The sequence below is a fragment of the Protopterus annectens genome, chromosome 10.part0 (genome assembly GCF_019279795.1).
Source record: "Protopterus annectens isolate FY-2018-M chromosome 10.part0, PAN1.0, whole genome shotgun sequence".
NCBI lineage: Eukaryota > Metazoa > Chordata > Ceratodontiformes > Protopteridae > Protopterus > Protopterus annectens.
Genome location: NC_056744.1, coordinates 301041044 through 301058181, shown reverse-complemented (window position 1 = coordinate 301058181; position 17138 = coordinate 301041044). Strand labels below are relative to the sequence as shown.

The 17138-nt window shown below is 38.4% G+C and overlaps 1 protein-coding gene across 1 annotated transcript in view; it reads right to left on the bottom strand.

The window, feature by feature from the left end:
- The window catches only part of FADS6 (fatty acid desaturase 6), a 328797-nt gene that overhangs the window by 140694 nt on the left and 170965 nt on the right, over window positions 1–17138 (bottom strand). The window lies entirely within an intron of this gene.

The window sequence follows — 17138 nt, the reverse complement described above, 5'->3', positions numbered from 1 at the left end:
TACTACATTAAAATTAGCAATACTACATAAAAATCACTACAGTGATCTGCACTCTGGATGTTCAATGTTGTCAGATTTTTCAATGTTTTTCTATGTGACTAGATTATGTCACATTATTCAATATTTTTGCAGGGTGGGGAAGTACCCCTCTACCCCCTATGTGGGGGTTCTGTGTCTCCTTCACCCCCTCCTGCACCCCCTGCTAACTATATATATATATATATATATATATATATATATATATATATATATATATATATATGTAGATCGACTTACCAGAAAACCAAAGCCCAGATACCTGAGATGAAAGAACTGAACAGACCAGGACACCGAATATACAAAACATCAAAAACCAACACTGGAAAAAACAGTAAGTTGTCCAACACCACCATGTAAACAAACCACATTAAACTCAACCCACCCAAGTGGGGGGCTTCTCCCACCACACTCCCGCTTACTAATATACCAACTCCAGGATCGCACTACAGTGTGGAAAAGGGCAAAGGTCATCATGTTGGCCAACTGACTCTTTTCACATGTTAAACTTCTGCTGTTTTGCTTTTCGGTGTCCTGATCTTTTCGGTCTTTTTGTCTCAGGTATCTGGGCTTCGATTTTCAGGTAAGTTGGTCTACTCAAGTAGACCCAAATACATATATATATATATATATATATATATATACATATACACACACACACATATATATATATATATATATATATATATATATATATATATATATACCAACTTCTACATCACACAACATTGAGGAAAGGGCATAAACCTTCTCCTACTATAATTTCAATTTTGTCAGTATTTTTCAGTTTAGATATTTTTCTTTTAGATATTTTTCTTTCAGTCTCTTTACTGTCAATCACACATTCTTCAGATCTTTTCAAGTATACCCATGTGTGTGTGTGGGAGTGTGCCCAGGACTCAAAAGTTCTTACCTAATTGTTTTATCCCCTTCTGCTAGGGAGAATCCGCAATGTGTTTTGTTATATCGAGTGAGATGAAAAAATACTGTTTATCAATCTTAAAATGCCAGACATGACATGTGACCAGTTCTCAGTCATTCATGGTCAAAGAATCATAAAGTCTATCCTAATGCATTGGCATTTATAGAAACTTTGAACAGCCTTCTAAGAGAACTAATGAATATATACGAAGAGATAGTCCTTTCCTTAGGGAATTAGCTGCAGCTGCAGGTCAAGGTCAGTGTTTTCTTTCAGGAGAAAAAGTAGTAAAAGCACAATATCAGCTCCTGCCTAGTTTCCAGACAGAGGCTGCATGATATCCCTGCAAATTGAGCAGTACTATTAACTGCACACAAAAACTGTCATCTTCCCTCATGCCCTGGAATGCAAATAGCAATTTTGTGCTGCTTGTCTCAGTTAAATTTGCATGTGTCATCTAGTTATTTTATACAGCAGTGCTATAAATGCTTGTCTTAAGTAAATGTTTATTAACCTATCTGTATCGTGTTATATTCTACCTAAGCTGTGCACAAAAGTTAATTAATATCCTTAGGTAACCTCTTTGCATTAGCTCCATAGCATTCCACCCAACAAAAAGTTATAATAACAACAACGACAGCCGCAACAACAACAATAATAATAATGTAATAATAATAATAATAATAATAATAATCGTCTTCTCTTTCGGCTGTTCCTGTTAGGGGTTGCCACAACGGATCATCTGTTTCCATTTCTTTCTGTCCTCTGCATATTGCTCTGTCACACCAACCACCTGCATGTCCTCTCTCACCATGTCCATAAACCTTATCTTAGGCCTTCTTCTTTTCCTCTTACCTGGCAGCTCCATCCTTAGCATCCTTTTCCCAATATACCCAGCATCCCTCCTCAGCACATGTCCAAACCAACTCAATCTCGCCTCTCTGGCTTTGTCTCCGGCCAACCTGAGCTGACCCTCTAATATACTGATTCCTAATCCTGTCCATCCTTGTCACACTCAGTGCAAATCTTAAAATCTTTAACTCTGCCACTTCCAGCTCTGACTCCTGCCTTTTTGTCAATGCCACCGTCTCCAATCCATACAACATAGCTGGTCTCACTACCCTCTTGTAGACCTTCCCTTTCACTCTTACTGATACCCGTCTGTCATAAATCACTCCTGAGACTCTTCTCCACCCATTCCACCCTGCCTGTACTCTCTTCTTCACCTCTCTTCCACACACACCATTACTCTGAACTGTTGATCCCAAGTACTTAAACTCATCCACCTTCACCAACTCTACTCCCTGCATCCTCACCATTCCTCTATCCTCCCTCTCATTCACACACATATATTCTGTCTTAGTCCTGCTGACCTTCATTCCTCTTCTCTATAGAGCATATCTCCACCTCTCCAGGGTCTCCTCCACCTGTTCCCTACTCTCACTACGGATCACAATGTCATTTGCAGACATCATAGTCCATGGGGCCTCCTGTCTGATCTTGTCTGTCAACCTGTCCATCACCATTGCAAATAAAAAAGGGCTCAGAGCTGATCCTTGATGCAACCCCACCTCCACCTTAAATGGATCTGTCACTCCCACTGCAGACTTCACCACTGTCACACTACCCTTGTACATATCCTGTACCACTCTTACATACTTCTCTGCCACTCCTGGCTTCCTCATACAATACCACAACTCCTCTCTAGGCACCCTATCATATGCTTTCTCCAAGTCAACAAAGACACAATGCAACTCCTTCTGACCTTCTCTATATTTCTCCATCAACATTCTCAGAGCAAACATTGCATCTGTAGTGCGCTTTCCTGGCAGGAAACCATACTGCTGATTGCTAATCATCACCTCCCTTCTTAACCTAGCTTCCACTACTCTTTCCCATAACTTCAAGCTGTGACTGATCAGTTTTATCCTTCTGTAGTTACTACAACTCTGCACATCACCCTTATTCTTAAAAAATATATATATCATTATTATTATTATTATTATTACTAACAGTAGTAATAATAATAATAGCCTACAGATTATGTTGTCTTATATGGACCCCAGTGCCAGTGTCCTTTGATGGTGGGAGATCTAAAGGCTATGGGTCCTTTTCCCACATCTGATGCATAGCTGCACATTCTACTACTGGAAGAGCAGTGTGGTGTGAGGAGAATGCAGCACTCCTTTGTGTACCTTCCTTCAGACGAGATGTCAAACTGAGGTCACATCTACTTGAGCTGGCGGTAGTTAAGGTGGATGCAATAGATCCTACTGCATTTACTGCAAAGAGAAGGGGTGAATCATTATCATTTTTCTACTACAATGCCCTACACCTCATTTTTATATATCCATTACACAAATGTTATCCTTTTCATTCTTTCTGATTTATTCTTATTTACCCCACCACTTTAGCCGCAAACATCGTGTAAGTCTGTTTAATACATATTCATCCCTTACAGCTTTTTAAACAGTAATCATTTACACCTACATTTCCAAAGGTGTCATAGGGTAACAAACATTATTTCTGATTTCATATCATCCATACAATATCACGTTCATGACAATGCTGCCAAAATATTCATGCAAAATACTTCCTTAAACTAATCCCAAAACCTCCGCATTGTATACCTCAACAACGTGTTCTTTGTTTTTTTTTTTTTTTTTTTTTTTTTTTTTTTATTATTATATTTTTCAAGCTACATATATCACAATCTCCCTTCTTATCCTTTAAACTTCATATGTGCTTTCAAAGGTAACTTACTTAACACTGACCTCCACACAAAGATCAGTATTTTCATAAATCTTTTCAAATCTTTTTTTTTTCTTTTATAGCATTTCTTGCATATTCATCCTGTTGAATCCATGATTTACTATTTATTTATTTACACATAAATTTGTTAACTGGATAAGTACACTGCTGAGAAAATCCTTTTCAAGCATGACCTGGGCCAAGTTGCAGACTTGAAATAATCATACAAAACAGTGGTGATGAACTTAAACATTAGCAGCCAAGAGCACCACAGCAGTGATATAACAGCGTCATCAATAATACAGTAATAAGAAAGAAAAAAATATAAACAGTATCATTGTTAATAGAATAAGAAGAATATAATCAGTGAAAAAACATAGTAAGGAAAATTGGTGACACATTGTAGGAAAGCTGTCAGAAAAGTATAATAACAAACATGTTAGCAAGATATTTAGGACTAAAAAAAACAAGTTACAAGTAGGTCCTGTGGAACAGGAACTGTAAAACTTTGTTTCCTTGAACAGGAACTAGTTGATTAGCCAAAGTTATCAACAGAATGATACCGTTTGCTTTCTTGGTGTGCTTTCTTAGTGATGTATTGAATTCATTGACGGGGTGATTGACCTAATCGCCTCTGTTATTTTGTTCCAATGCCCTTTTCATCTGTTATTTTTTCATACTATTGTTTTCTCTCTCCATAAGTCTTAGCTACTTCTATCTTTCATACCTTGATTTTACTGACGTATATATCTTACAGCCTTATTCTTTTCTTCATGTTCATGTCTATCCTTACAGCATACATTTTGGTAGTGATTTCCTCTTTCTCCTCCCTCATTTTCTTTAATACCCACTCCACGGTACCCTTGCTATTGTAAAAAGTTTATCTTTATCATAGGATTTAATTTTGATGCTCACACTGCACCAAATATAATTTTTAACAAATATAGCTATAAAAATATTGATAAAAAATACACACCCCATATGTGCTAACTTTACCAGAATATATGAGTTTACTATATGCACCTCCTTCTATTGTGATTGCTGAAATATCCTCCATCATGCAGCACATTTCATTATTTCATGTCATACAGCCTTCCCTGTTGTATATATATATATATATATATATATATATATATATATATATATATATATATACATATATATATATATATATATATATATATATATATATATATATCTTAGTTCCCAAATCTTATTACTAATTAATCTGTTTTATTCATAATAAAATACCCCCTTCTAATTTTCAGAATCCCAATAATGTTAGCATTTTCCTTATTTAATCTCAACCATACCTTCTGAAAATGCTATTCACTTTAGGTTATAACTTCTCCCATCCAGTTACTATGTCTTACTGGCATTACTTCATTCATTACCAATGATCTCACTTATAGGCCTATCCCTGTCTAATCTTTTTTTCCAGTTTTACATTCTGTCCTAATCATTCAGTCATTCACCATTACTTTTACTCATGCATTTCCTTAAACTGATTATTCCCACTTCATCATTTTCCTCAAATGCCATAATTCTTCACAATTTCACAAGCCTGAAAATTATCTATACTGTAATATTCCTTATCAGGGTCACATTATAACACTCCCTGTGTCATTTTACATGTACTACAATATATTTTATTTCTATTATCATTGCTAACATCTCTTTTGCTTGTTTCCCTGTATATAAAATACAACATTACATAAAACTGACAGACTGAAATCTTCTCTACAACATGTTCTCAATTTCTTATCATCTATTCCCCCAAAATGTTTGGTTTCCACATTATTATATCTTTTTTGTCATTTTTCTTTCCTTTATTTGCTAACTTAAAAATTTCATCAACCCTTATTCTTTCACAAACCATTCATTACCCTGATGAATATATTTGTTTTCACTCATTTATTAAATAAGTAACTTAATCATCCTAAATGTGTGCATTAGTTTTATTTACATTTCTTAACACCTCTTCAAAGTCCTCATTTTAATTTCTTTTGTTAAACTTTCTCTCTGTGTTTGTTTAACATTGTTAAATTACAATTATCTTTTTTTAATTCTAACTTTTCCATTTATACATCTTTATAATGTGCTTGGTCATTAACATCATTATTTTGTCTTGTGTTTGTTTTACAATGCCTCTAACAGCTTCCAGAAGCAATATTTTCTCCTCTTCACACTTGTTTTTTTTCCAAAAAAAATAAAGTCACATTTACTTTATTACCTTTCAAAGAGCACCTTCACCTATTAACCATATATGTTATCTGTGCCTTTTTTTTTTCTATATATCTTTTTCTGCTTTCATGTAGTCTTCATTTTTTCTTCTAGTCATTCCTCATATTTATGAATTTACATCAAGTAATATTTTCCTCTATCTTTTCAGTTTCTATTTTCTACTTCTTCATATACTTTCTTATATTGTTTTCAAATTAGCACATTTCCTGATACAACAAATATAGCATCCATTATTGCAGAGCAACAATCCTTGAAAAGTTCTCTTTCCCAAAACTCTTTATCATTACTTTTCTCAATTCTTTAAATGTTCCATTTCATCTTTATTTAAGTATACAACTAAGTGCATTCCATCTACTTTTTGCCTTCTTATATCAATTGCATCAATCTTATGTAATGTTAATACTTGTTCAGCCTTACTGAAACAATGTTTACATGAACCTTTTACTTTTTTGCAGCCTTACTTATAGCATTCTTCCATTTCCTTTTCATGTGATGTACTTCATTACCAAAAAAAAAAAAAAAACAATTTACATAACTTTCCAACCCAGATTCTTTCATCACATCTTCCCTGTTGTCAAATTCCAACATTCCACTTCCATTTTTACTATTCATTACACCATTATATAAACATTGTAATTCACATTACCTTTAGATACTACTTCTCTGCTACTTTGTTTTTCATAAGTGGGTCTTATAACACTCTCTTTTGACTCACTCTAATCAACTATGTTATTTTTTTTCACACTGCTTTCATCCTTCATATAATTTTTAGTAGTAATATAATTATTGACCTCCTTCTCATCATTAAATTAATTTCATTATTTATGATTTTTCACCAGCTTCTATATCTTCTTGCAATAACAAGCAGTCAAAACATAACTGACATTCTTCCCTAAATTTTCTCCAATTATTTTAAAAATACTCACAAATATTAATACTACCTATACTGTGAATATGCCCTATTATTACAATCTTTTATTTGATATTCAGTACCCTAGGCTAAAAATGAGACTTTGGTTGTCCCCAATAACACACAGTCCCTATTCTTCCTTTTATTATCATTACACTTGTTACATATTGTACATTTGTATCTTTCACAGATAATGCTATCCAAACTTCACATACCCTGTCCATGCCTTATTCATACCATATTTAGCACGCTTCACTTTGTACACTTTCTGTCAATATTCTACACAATATTGTTTTAACTCATGTTTCACTTCACCTGTTCTAAATTGCACCGGTAGTTTACATTCAGTTTGTATAGTATGTTCAAGTTCAGAAACACATATTCATTTCATGGAGAGCAAAAGCTTTTTTACACCACATTAATTCTTTCCGGCCACAGCAAAAATTTCAGAAATGATCTCACAAAACATTTCAGTGTCCAGGATTACTTACCTGTTGATGGACGTACCATTCTTACGTTTTCTTACTGGATGTCTTAATGTTCTCTCTATCACACTTCTGTCTTTAGTTTGAGTTTTTTTCTACATTTCCCAACTGCCGATGTATAGTTTCTTTAATAAGCATTTCTTACAGACCACTGCCATTTTCCATGTCAGGAATAACTGTATTTTTTGTAAGAATTTGCTAGTTATTTATCATTACAGTTTTGCCTTCTTTTTTCTAGTCACTAACACTGTTGACATTGTAGTAACTCTGCCTTCTTAAGCAAATAAATAGAAATCTTCCTTTTTACCTACCATTACAGTCATATTTTAATAATCCTGAACAGGACCAGAAACCCCAGAGATAAAAACAGCATCATGAGCCACATTAATTCATGCATCCAACTCCTTACCTTGCAAGCATCTTTCTACCACAGCTCTCCAGGATGAAGCAGAATCATCATCATCATCTGGTTCCTTTTCTTCAGTTAATCTTACCAGTGGTACCATTATCTAATCTGCAATTTAAACGCTATCATTTACTACCATTATAATACAAGCATTCATTCTGGTCACAGTAGTGACCTCTGATATCTAGGACTACTTCCCCACTCTCTGCTTGACAAAAGCACTCTGCAGCATTTCCTTGTAAGGAAGAGTGAGCTTTATTTAAAACTTAGAATCTATTCACACATCATAACAACTTTTCTAAGCATATATAAGTACATTTCTATAAATTCAAAACCACATAAATATAGACAATACCCTAGAAGATTTAACATTTTAACCCCAAGCCCCTTCTTCCACAACCATCATCTAATCATTCTCATTATAATATTATAATCCCATATGTTCTTCACAACTATGATCCCAAATATTATACAAAACCACAAATACCTTATCAGCTACCTCCCTTGCTTCTTTTGTATTACAGAGATATTTTTCATAGATAACCATTTCAATATATATTTTTAATACGTTCATATTAGATAGATATGTGCGTGTTATGGGTGTCCCAGCCATACCTCTCAAGTGTACCTCATTACGAGGAATGTACCTCATTTGGGGGTCTTAAAAAGTTAATGTTCCTCGAAGTTCCTCAAAGTTCCACATTGAAAGAGTTTGTGACACATTCAGTGTTAGGAATTTTTTAAGTGAAATCCATGGTAAATAGAAATAAATCATATTAATTCAATAAAGGATCTTCTTTATAAGTAAAACCAGCATATTTTAACCATCCTATGACCTTCCTAGTTGAAGTTGTTAGTAACCCATTAGTATGTGTTCCACATTTTGCCCATTTGTTCCACATTATGAAGGCGAATGCTCCTCATTTTGGAGATGGAAGGTTGAGAGCTATGGTCCCAGCTGGTCTAAAAGGTAGGAGAAATCTCTTGCTTAACAGCCTTTGAACAGTTACAATCATCTTATGCTTTTTTTAGTCTGGGTAAATGGAAGTATTTTCAACTGAGGCACGTATTGACACATTCCACCTGTCTTTGGGTATCACACCTTTTTAAGAGGTTTGGTTAATAATTGGGGTAAATTTTCTAGAGCTTGTTCTCCATACTACAAAACCATATTACCATAGTAGAGGTTCCCACTTGCTCAGTACAAGTCCTGCATCAGATCCAGTTTTTTGCAGGGTCTGCGGTATACTCTAAGACTTCTGATCCACCATATGAGGGTTGTTTACAAGGGCTAATGAACCCAACAGAGAAATGTTTATATGAGGGGTGTCAAGCTCTGTGAGCAGATAAAGTACACAAGTCTTAGTTAAAGATCTCATGATCATCCATAACCCCACAAATACAACGTGCTGTGTTTTAGCTGACCTTTAATAGGTAGCAGGGCATAAGGGACTTATGGTGTAGTGGATTGCACACACCACAATAATAGTTAGGTTATATATAGCTTCACAGTGGAAATGCCCAGAACATTTGTCTCTGCAGGGTTTGTGTAGCTTTCTCATGAGGTATGCATGGATATTAAAGAGTGGACATCTCTGCAGGAAATATAGTTAGCCTTCAAAACTTCCTAAGGTACTAGACTCCATACTGGTTGGATACTGGATGAAAGTAAGTAGCTATTTATGTAGCTAGGTTTAGATGTGTTGTGTCTTGTTTCACACTGTGGCATCTGGTAGGAATACCATGCCCCAGGGACCATACTTAAGATTGGGTTGCTCACTTTATGGAGTTTCAGACATTTAAGTCATGGTTTGTGTTGGTGAACTGAGGAGCTTTCATGTTTCTTTCCTCGTTTGGTATCTGTGGTAGTGCTCTTCATTATGCATTTTAGTGAATATAATTATTATTTTACTATATCAATAATATTTTATAGATTAGTATACTTATTCTACAGGGGACTATTATAATGATTAATGCAGCCTGATATTTTGTCATTGTTTGACTCCCTTGGAGTAATTTGTTGATAGATTTAGTTGTGTGGTGTTGTGCAATAAAAAAAAAACTTGTTATAAATTCACAATTAATAACCCAACTTAAACTCTTCCAAAAATTACTTTTAGTCTCCTACTGGGATGACATGCTGGACAAGCCACGCTGCTTCGCAAGGGACGGCTTGCACCTGTCACCCCTGGGCTTCCGGATATTGGCAAAGGCTCTTGCCACCCCCATAGTGCCTTTTTTAGGCAAGGCTCAAATTCTAAACCTACCACCCTAGAACACCAAAAAGGAAAAAAACTAAGGGTAATGCTGCTCAATACCAGAAGTCTCAATCTCAAGATGCACGCACTCGAGGCCCTTCTCAATATGGAGAACATCGATGTCTGTGCTGTGACAGAAACCTGGTTCAAGGCTCCTGAGAGCACCCCAGCACTAACAGGTTTCACCTCATATCATGCGTTCCGGCCCCAAAATCCGGACAACACCAAGAAAGGAGGGGGGGTGTCCATATTCATAAAGGACACCCACACCTCAAGGTTGGTGGCAACGCACGATGCATCGGAGACCATCCAGGTGCAATTAACCATAGGCAAGACTGCTCTGCAATTTGTAGCATGTTACAGGCCACCCTCTCAAACTCAGGAACCTCACATGGCCTTCCTGAAAAGATTGGAGGGGATAAATGTATCTCCAAACACCATCATACTAGGTGACTTCAACTACCCTAATATAGACTGGGAACACTACTCAAGCCCGAACACTCTAACCCAAAGATTCCTGGAGTTCATAAACTCAAATGCCATGGAACAACTAGTCACCATCCCCACAAGAGGAGAAAACATACTTGATCTCATCATCACGAACATGGGATCAAAATGTTCAACACCAGAAGTATACCCCTCACTGGTGAGATCAGATCATAAACTAATCTCGCTGGAGGTCCTCATCCCGCCCCCACCTGAAACAAAAAAGACCACAGTGAAAAACTTCTCAAAAGCCGATTTCACACTTCTAAAAACTAGTGTGGTCTCCTTTAAGGCCCCTGAGCCAGTGGTAAACATTACTCAAACCGCTGAATCACTTACAAATGCCTTCTACCAGCACCTACAGGATTGCATGGATCAGGCAATCCCAAACAAAACTAAGACTCTCTGTACCAAAGGCAAGCGTCCAGTCTGGTGGACCCCAGCCATAAACAAGCTCTACAACAAAAGGAGGAAGCTACTGCAAGATAGAGCAAAATCCTTGAAAGGTAAGACACCTTGGATCATTATAAGTAAAAAACTAAGAGCTCTCATAAAATCATCCAAGGCAAATTTTGAGAGAAAAATCGCCAAGGACTCTAAAGACAATCATAAGGCCTTCTTTAGCTATGTTAGAAACCTAGGAGGAAACTCCCAGATATGCTCAGAATTAGTTCAAAATGATGTGAAAATTACTGAACCTACACACATTGCTAACATACTGGCTGACAGGTTCAGTGCAAACTTCTCCCCTCCCCAAAAGGAGAGATATCTATTCCAGAGGATTGTAGCCCCAAACATCTCCAATACCCAGGTGAGAACTGCCCTCACTAAGGCAAAAACACAGCATCCATGGGACGGATGGTGTCCCCGGCTGTGTGCTTCATGAACTCAACGAGGAATTAAACCCACAGTTAGGACAGCTGTTTAATCTTAGCCTCACCTCAGGATACATACCCAAGGAGTGGCGCACGGCGACTGTGGTCCCACTTCATAAGGCCGGTGCCTCCACAGACCCTGGAAATTACCGCCCCATTAGCTTGACAAGCCTTATCTGCAAAGCCATGGAGAGGATCATAATGGAACTCATAAATAAAGACATAGGGAACTTGCAGACTTTGGATCCAACCCAGTTTGGTTTGTCAAAGGCAGATCCTGCCTCTTAAACTTGGTTGACTTTTTTGAGACAGTCACCAAGGCCATTGATGAGGGAAAGGCAGTCCATACAGCCTACCTCGACCTGGCAAAGGCCTTCAACACAATACCCCACTCAGGTATCATCGAAAACTCATCAGCTTGAATGTAAACCCATACATCACAAGATGGGTTGCAAACTGGCTAAGTGACAGAACCCACAGGGTCAGAGTTGCTGGAGCCATGTCAGACTCAAAGCCTGTCACAAGTGGTGTCCCACAGGGCTCAGTCCTGGGTCCACTCTTGTTCGGCATCTACTTTTCTGAAGTACAAGCAAACACAGGAGGGTTATGGCTGACAAAGTTTGCAGATGACTGCAAACTGGGCCATAGTCGAAAACACATCTGACACAGATATCCTCCAGAAGGGCCTCACAGAAACGGATAACTGGTGCCAGAGCCATGGCCTGAAGTTAAACGCCAAAATGCATAGTCATACCCTTCGGGAAAAACAAGGTTACCCCTAGCTACCATATAGGTGGCAATCCACTGAGCACAGAAAAGTCATCAGGGATCTGGGGACCCAAGTTGACAGTAGCCTTTTGTTTGACACTCATGTTGCTAAAGTAGTTAGGAAAACCTTCTATATCACCCACCTGATCATGAAGGGATTCACATCTAGATCAAGGGAGGTCATCGTCCCCTGTACTCATCACTCATTAGACCTATGATTGAGTACAATGCCCCATTCGGAATGTATCTGACCAGACACCTGCTGCAGCTTGAAAGGCCCCAAAAGTTCCTCACCAAAAGGATAAAGGGTCTCAAAAATATGTGTTATGCTGCCCGACTGAAAGAACTCCAGCTCTATTCAGTCTCATACCGCTTGCTCAGAGGTGACCTGTGCCTGACATATAAGGCCATGTCAAACCCAGATTTGATGAATATGCTTCACCTCAAAAATCTAGATCCCTCAGAACCACAAGGGCGGAGACTTAAACCTTGACACGGTTATAAATAGAACGTGCTGGAGGGACAGATTCATCACCCAGAGACTCCCTATGCTGTGGAACAAAATCCCGGTACATGTGAGGCAGAGCACCTCGCTGGCCTTGTTCAAGAGGAATCTTGACCAATGGATGGGAGATTGCAGATATACCCCAGGGATTACTTCAGTGTCACTGCTTGACAGAGGCACAGAAAAATGATAGGCATAGTTTTTATTCAAACTAAAGGGGTGGCGAAAGCCACATAACTATGGGCTAGGCTTATAAATGCCCTTGGGCAGATAGCCTAGTATGAACCTATGAACCTATGAACCTAAGTCATTAAAAGCATGTTCCATTGTCTCTTCAGCATCACATACTACATATAATGTTACACTAACTTGCGTATATTTCATTTGCCCTTTAACTGATAATTTTTAAACAAAAATCTTCACAGAACGTCTGCTATATTCTAAACTTTTCCAGATCTTATCTGTCTCTCTGTTTTATAATTTGTTTGTTTTCCTCGGTCAGTTCTTCCCAAGGTTTCACATAATAACTATTCATAATTTTACATATCATACTTTAATTTTGGTATAACTTTTTCTACTTCCAAGTTCCATAATTTTATTTTAATTGCATATTAATTCGTCTCCATGCTATTGTAACTTATTTTTTTCTTTTTTCATCTCTTAATTAATTCCAAACTTCATGAAATATTTTCTATAATATGAAAACTACTTTACCTTCATTTTTTTTTCATTTTTTTTTTGCCTTGCCCAAAATAAGTACATTGTTGTTTAAATATATAACAGGCTATATTAATTGTAGGCCATGATTTCAAAAAGTGCACGTCTCTTAATTGGCTTTAACCTAGATCCCCATACAATTTTGAAAATACTTTCCAATAAATTTTTTCACGATTTTTAACACGTTTGTTAAATTTTCACTTAAGATATTTGCACATTAATATAAAAGAAAATAAACCATAGTTTTCATGTACATATATTACAAATTACATAAATGTTTTCTTTCTTTATAACACATATCATTCAATCCAACATAATATAAATCTCTCAATTCCTGCCTTGCCTTAAATTTCACTCATCCTTTTGAACATTATTCTGTATGCATTGTTCCCACAAATATTATTTATTTCTATGTAATTTGTGCTTATATTTTCTAAAGATCCCACTTCAGGTTATTTTATCCCTTTTACAATATTCAATACTTTGAATACAGTTGGTTTAGATCTTGATTTCAGTTTTCTATTAATTTTTTTTTTTTTAGGGGTAGCCAATACAATTAAACTTAATAAGACCTTACTATGTCTAAGCAATTCAGTACCTCTGAGATGTACCTCCCTGGACTACATGAAAAGAGCCAAAGAGGAGTTCTCTGACCATGTAGCCCAGGCTGGTATGACCCTGACCTTGAGTAGCATCTTGCCCGCACCAAGAATGATGCCACAGTATAAAGACAAAATGATCAGTTTCAACAATTGGCTAAAGTATTGGTGTCATTCAAAGGGGATCCAGTGTCTGTCAGCCTGGGATGATATGCTCGACAAGCCATGTTGCTTCGCTAGGGACGGCTTGCACCTGTCACCCTTAGGCTTTCGTATACTGGCCAAGGCTCTTGCCACCCCCATAGTGCCTTTTTTAGGCAAGGCTCAAAGGACAAACCCACCTCCATAGACAACCCAAGGATAAAAAAACTAAAGGTAATGCTACTCAATGCCAGAAGTCTAAACCTCAAGATGCACACACTCGAGGCTCTCCTTAGTATGGAGAAAATCGATGTCTGTGCAGTAACATAAACCTGGTTCAAGGCTCCTGAGAGCACCCCAGCACTACCAGGTTATAACTCATACCATGCATTTCGGCCCCAAAACTCAGACCGAAGCACAAAAGGAGGAGGAGTATCTATATTCATCAAAAATAGCTACACCTCCAGGTTAGTGGCACTGCACGAAGCATCGGAAACCATCTATGTGCAACTAACAGTGGGCAAAACTGCCTTTCAGTTTGTAGCCTGCTACAGAACACCCTCCCTATTACAGGAACTCCACTTGGCATTCCTGAGAACACTGGAGAATATGAAGGTCTCTCCAAACACTATGTTATTGGGTGACTTCAACTACCCAAACATTGACTGGGAAAACTACTCAAGCCCAAACACCCTCGCCCAACGGTTCCTTGAATTTATAAACTCTAACGCAATGGAACAACTGGTCACCACTCCCACAAGAGGGAACAACATATTGGACCTGGTCATCACCAACATGGGGACTCTATGTTCCACACCAGAGGTAAACCCCTCATTGGTAAGATCAGACCATAAACAAATTTCCCTGGACATCCATATCCCGTCCCCACCCCCAGCCAAGGAAATCACTGTAAAGAATTTCTCAAAAGCCACCTTTGCACTTCTCAAGACTGAGGTGGAATCCTTCAAAGCCCCTGGGCCAGAGGATAATACAGCCCAATCCGCAGAATCCTTTACAAATGCATTCTATGAGCACCTGCAGGAATGCATGGATCGTGCTATCCCAAATAAAACCAAGACTTACTCCTCCAAAAACAGGAGACTGGTCTGTTGGACCCCGGCCATAAATAATCTATACAACAGAAGGAGGAAGCTACTACATGACAGAGCAAAATCCCAAAAAGGGAAGGCATCTCTGATCAGTATTAGCAAGAAACTTCGATCCCTCATAAAGTCATCAAAGGCCAGTTTCGAAAGAAAAATTGCCCTAGACACTAAAGATAATCACAAGGCCTTCTTTAGTTATGTCAGGAACATGGGTGGAAACTCCCATATATGCTCTGAATTGTTGCATAACAGTACAAAATATACCAAACCTACAGACATAGCCAACATCCTGGCAGACATATTCAGCACAAACTTCTCCCCCCCTTCCCCCCCGAAAGGAGCAAATGCCTATCCCAATTGAATGTAACCTCCCTGACATCACAGATGCACAGGTGAAAGCTGCCCTCTCCAAAGTAAAAAACACAGCATCTATGGGACCGGACAGTGTCCCAGGCTGTGTCTTACACGAGCTCCAAGAAGAACTGAACCCTCACATTAAGTCACTGTTCAAACTTAGCCTTACTACAGGATATGTACCCAAAGAATGGTGTACAGCTACAGTGCTCCCACTCCACAAAGGTGGTGCCACAACGGACCCCGGAAACTATCGCCCCATAAGCCTGACTAGTCTGGTCTGTAAAGCTATGGAGCGTATTATCATGGAACTCATAAACAAAGACATTGGGAGCCTCCCGACACTGGATTCTACCCAATTCAGCTTTATTAAGGGCAGATCTTGCCTCTTAAACCTAGTTGATTTCTTTGAAACAGTTAACAAAGCCATAGATGAGGGCAAGGTAGTCCACACAGTCTACCTGGACCTCGCAAAAGCCTTCGATACAATACCCCACTCGGGCATCATAAATAAGCTTACCAGCTTAAATATCAACCCCTATATCACAAGATGGGTTGCAAACTGGCTCAGAGATAGAACCCACATGGTCAGAATCGCAGGTGCCATGTCCGAATCCAAACCAGTTACAAGTGGCGTCCCACAGGGCTCAGTTCTGGGACCTCTCTTGTTCGGTATATACTTCTCTGAGGTTCAGGCTAACACGGGGGGATTATGGCTGACAAAGTTCGCAGATGACTGCAAACTGGGGGCCATAATTGAATCTCCAGCTGACACAAGCATCCTCCAAAAGGGTCTCACAGAGACGGATGCTTGGTGCCAGAGCCATGGCCTCAAGCTAAATGCTAAAAAGTGCATAGTCATCCCCTTTGGGAAAAACAAGGTGCCCACAAATTACCACACAGGTGGTAATCCATTAAGTACGGAAGAAGTAATTAGAGATTTGGGGACCAAAGTAGATAGTAATCTCTCCTTTAATAATCACGTTGCCAAAGTGGTTAGAAAGAGCTTCTATATAGCCCACCTTATCACGAAAGGGTTCACATCTAGATCAAGAGAGGTCATTGTGCCCCTCTACTCATCACTCATCAGGCCCATAATTGAATACAATGCCCCTTTTGGGATGTACCTTACCCGACACCTGCAGCAACTGGAGAGACCTCAAAAGTACCTCCCCAAGAGGAACATGGGCTACAAACAGATGTCCTATGCAGCTCGACTAAAGAAACTCCAGCTCTACTCAGTTGCTTACTGCCTACTCAGAGGCAGTCTATGCCTGACGTACAAAGCCATGTCAAACCCAGAATTAATGGACATGCTCCACCTCAAAAAATCCAAGTCCCTTAGTGCTACACGTTCCAGGGACCTAAACCTCAGCACAAAAATAAATATGACATGCTAGAGGGACAGATTAATTTCCCAGAGGCTCCCCTCACTCTGGAATAGAATCCCAATTCATGTTAGACATAGCCCCTCGCTGACCCTCTTCAAGCGAAATCTGGACGTGTGGATGGGAAATCGTAAATTCACCCCTGGGATCTCTTCTGTGTCCCTGCTATACAGAGGCACAGTAAACTAAT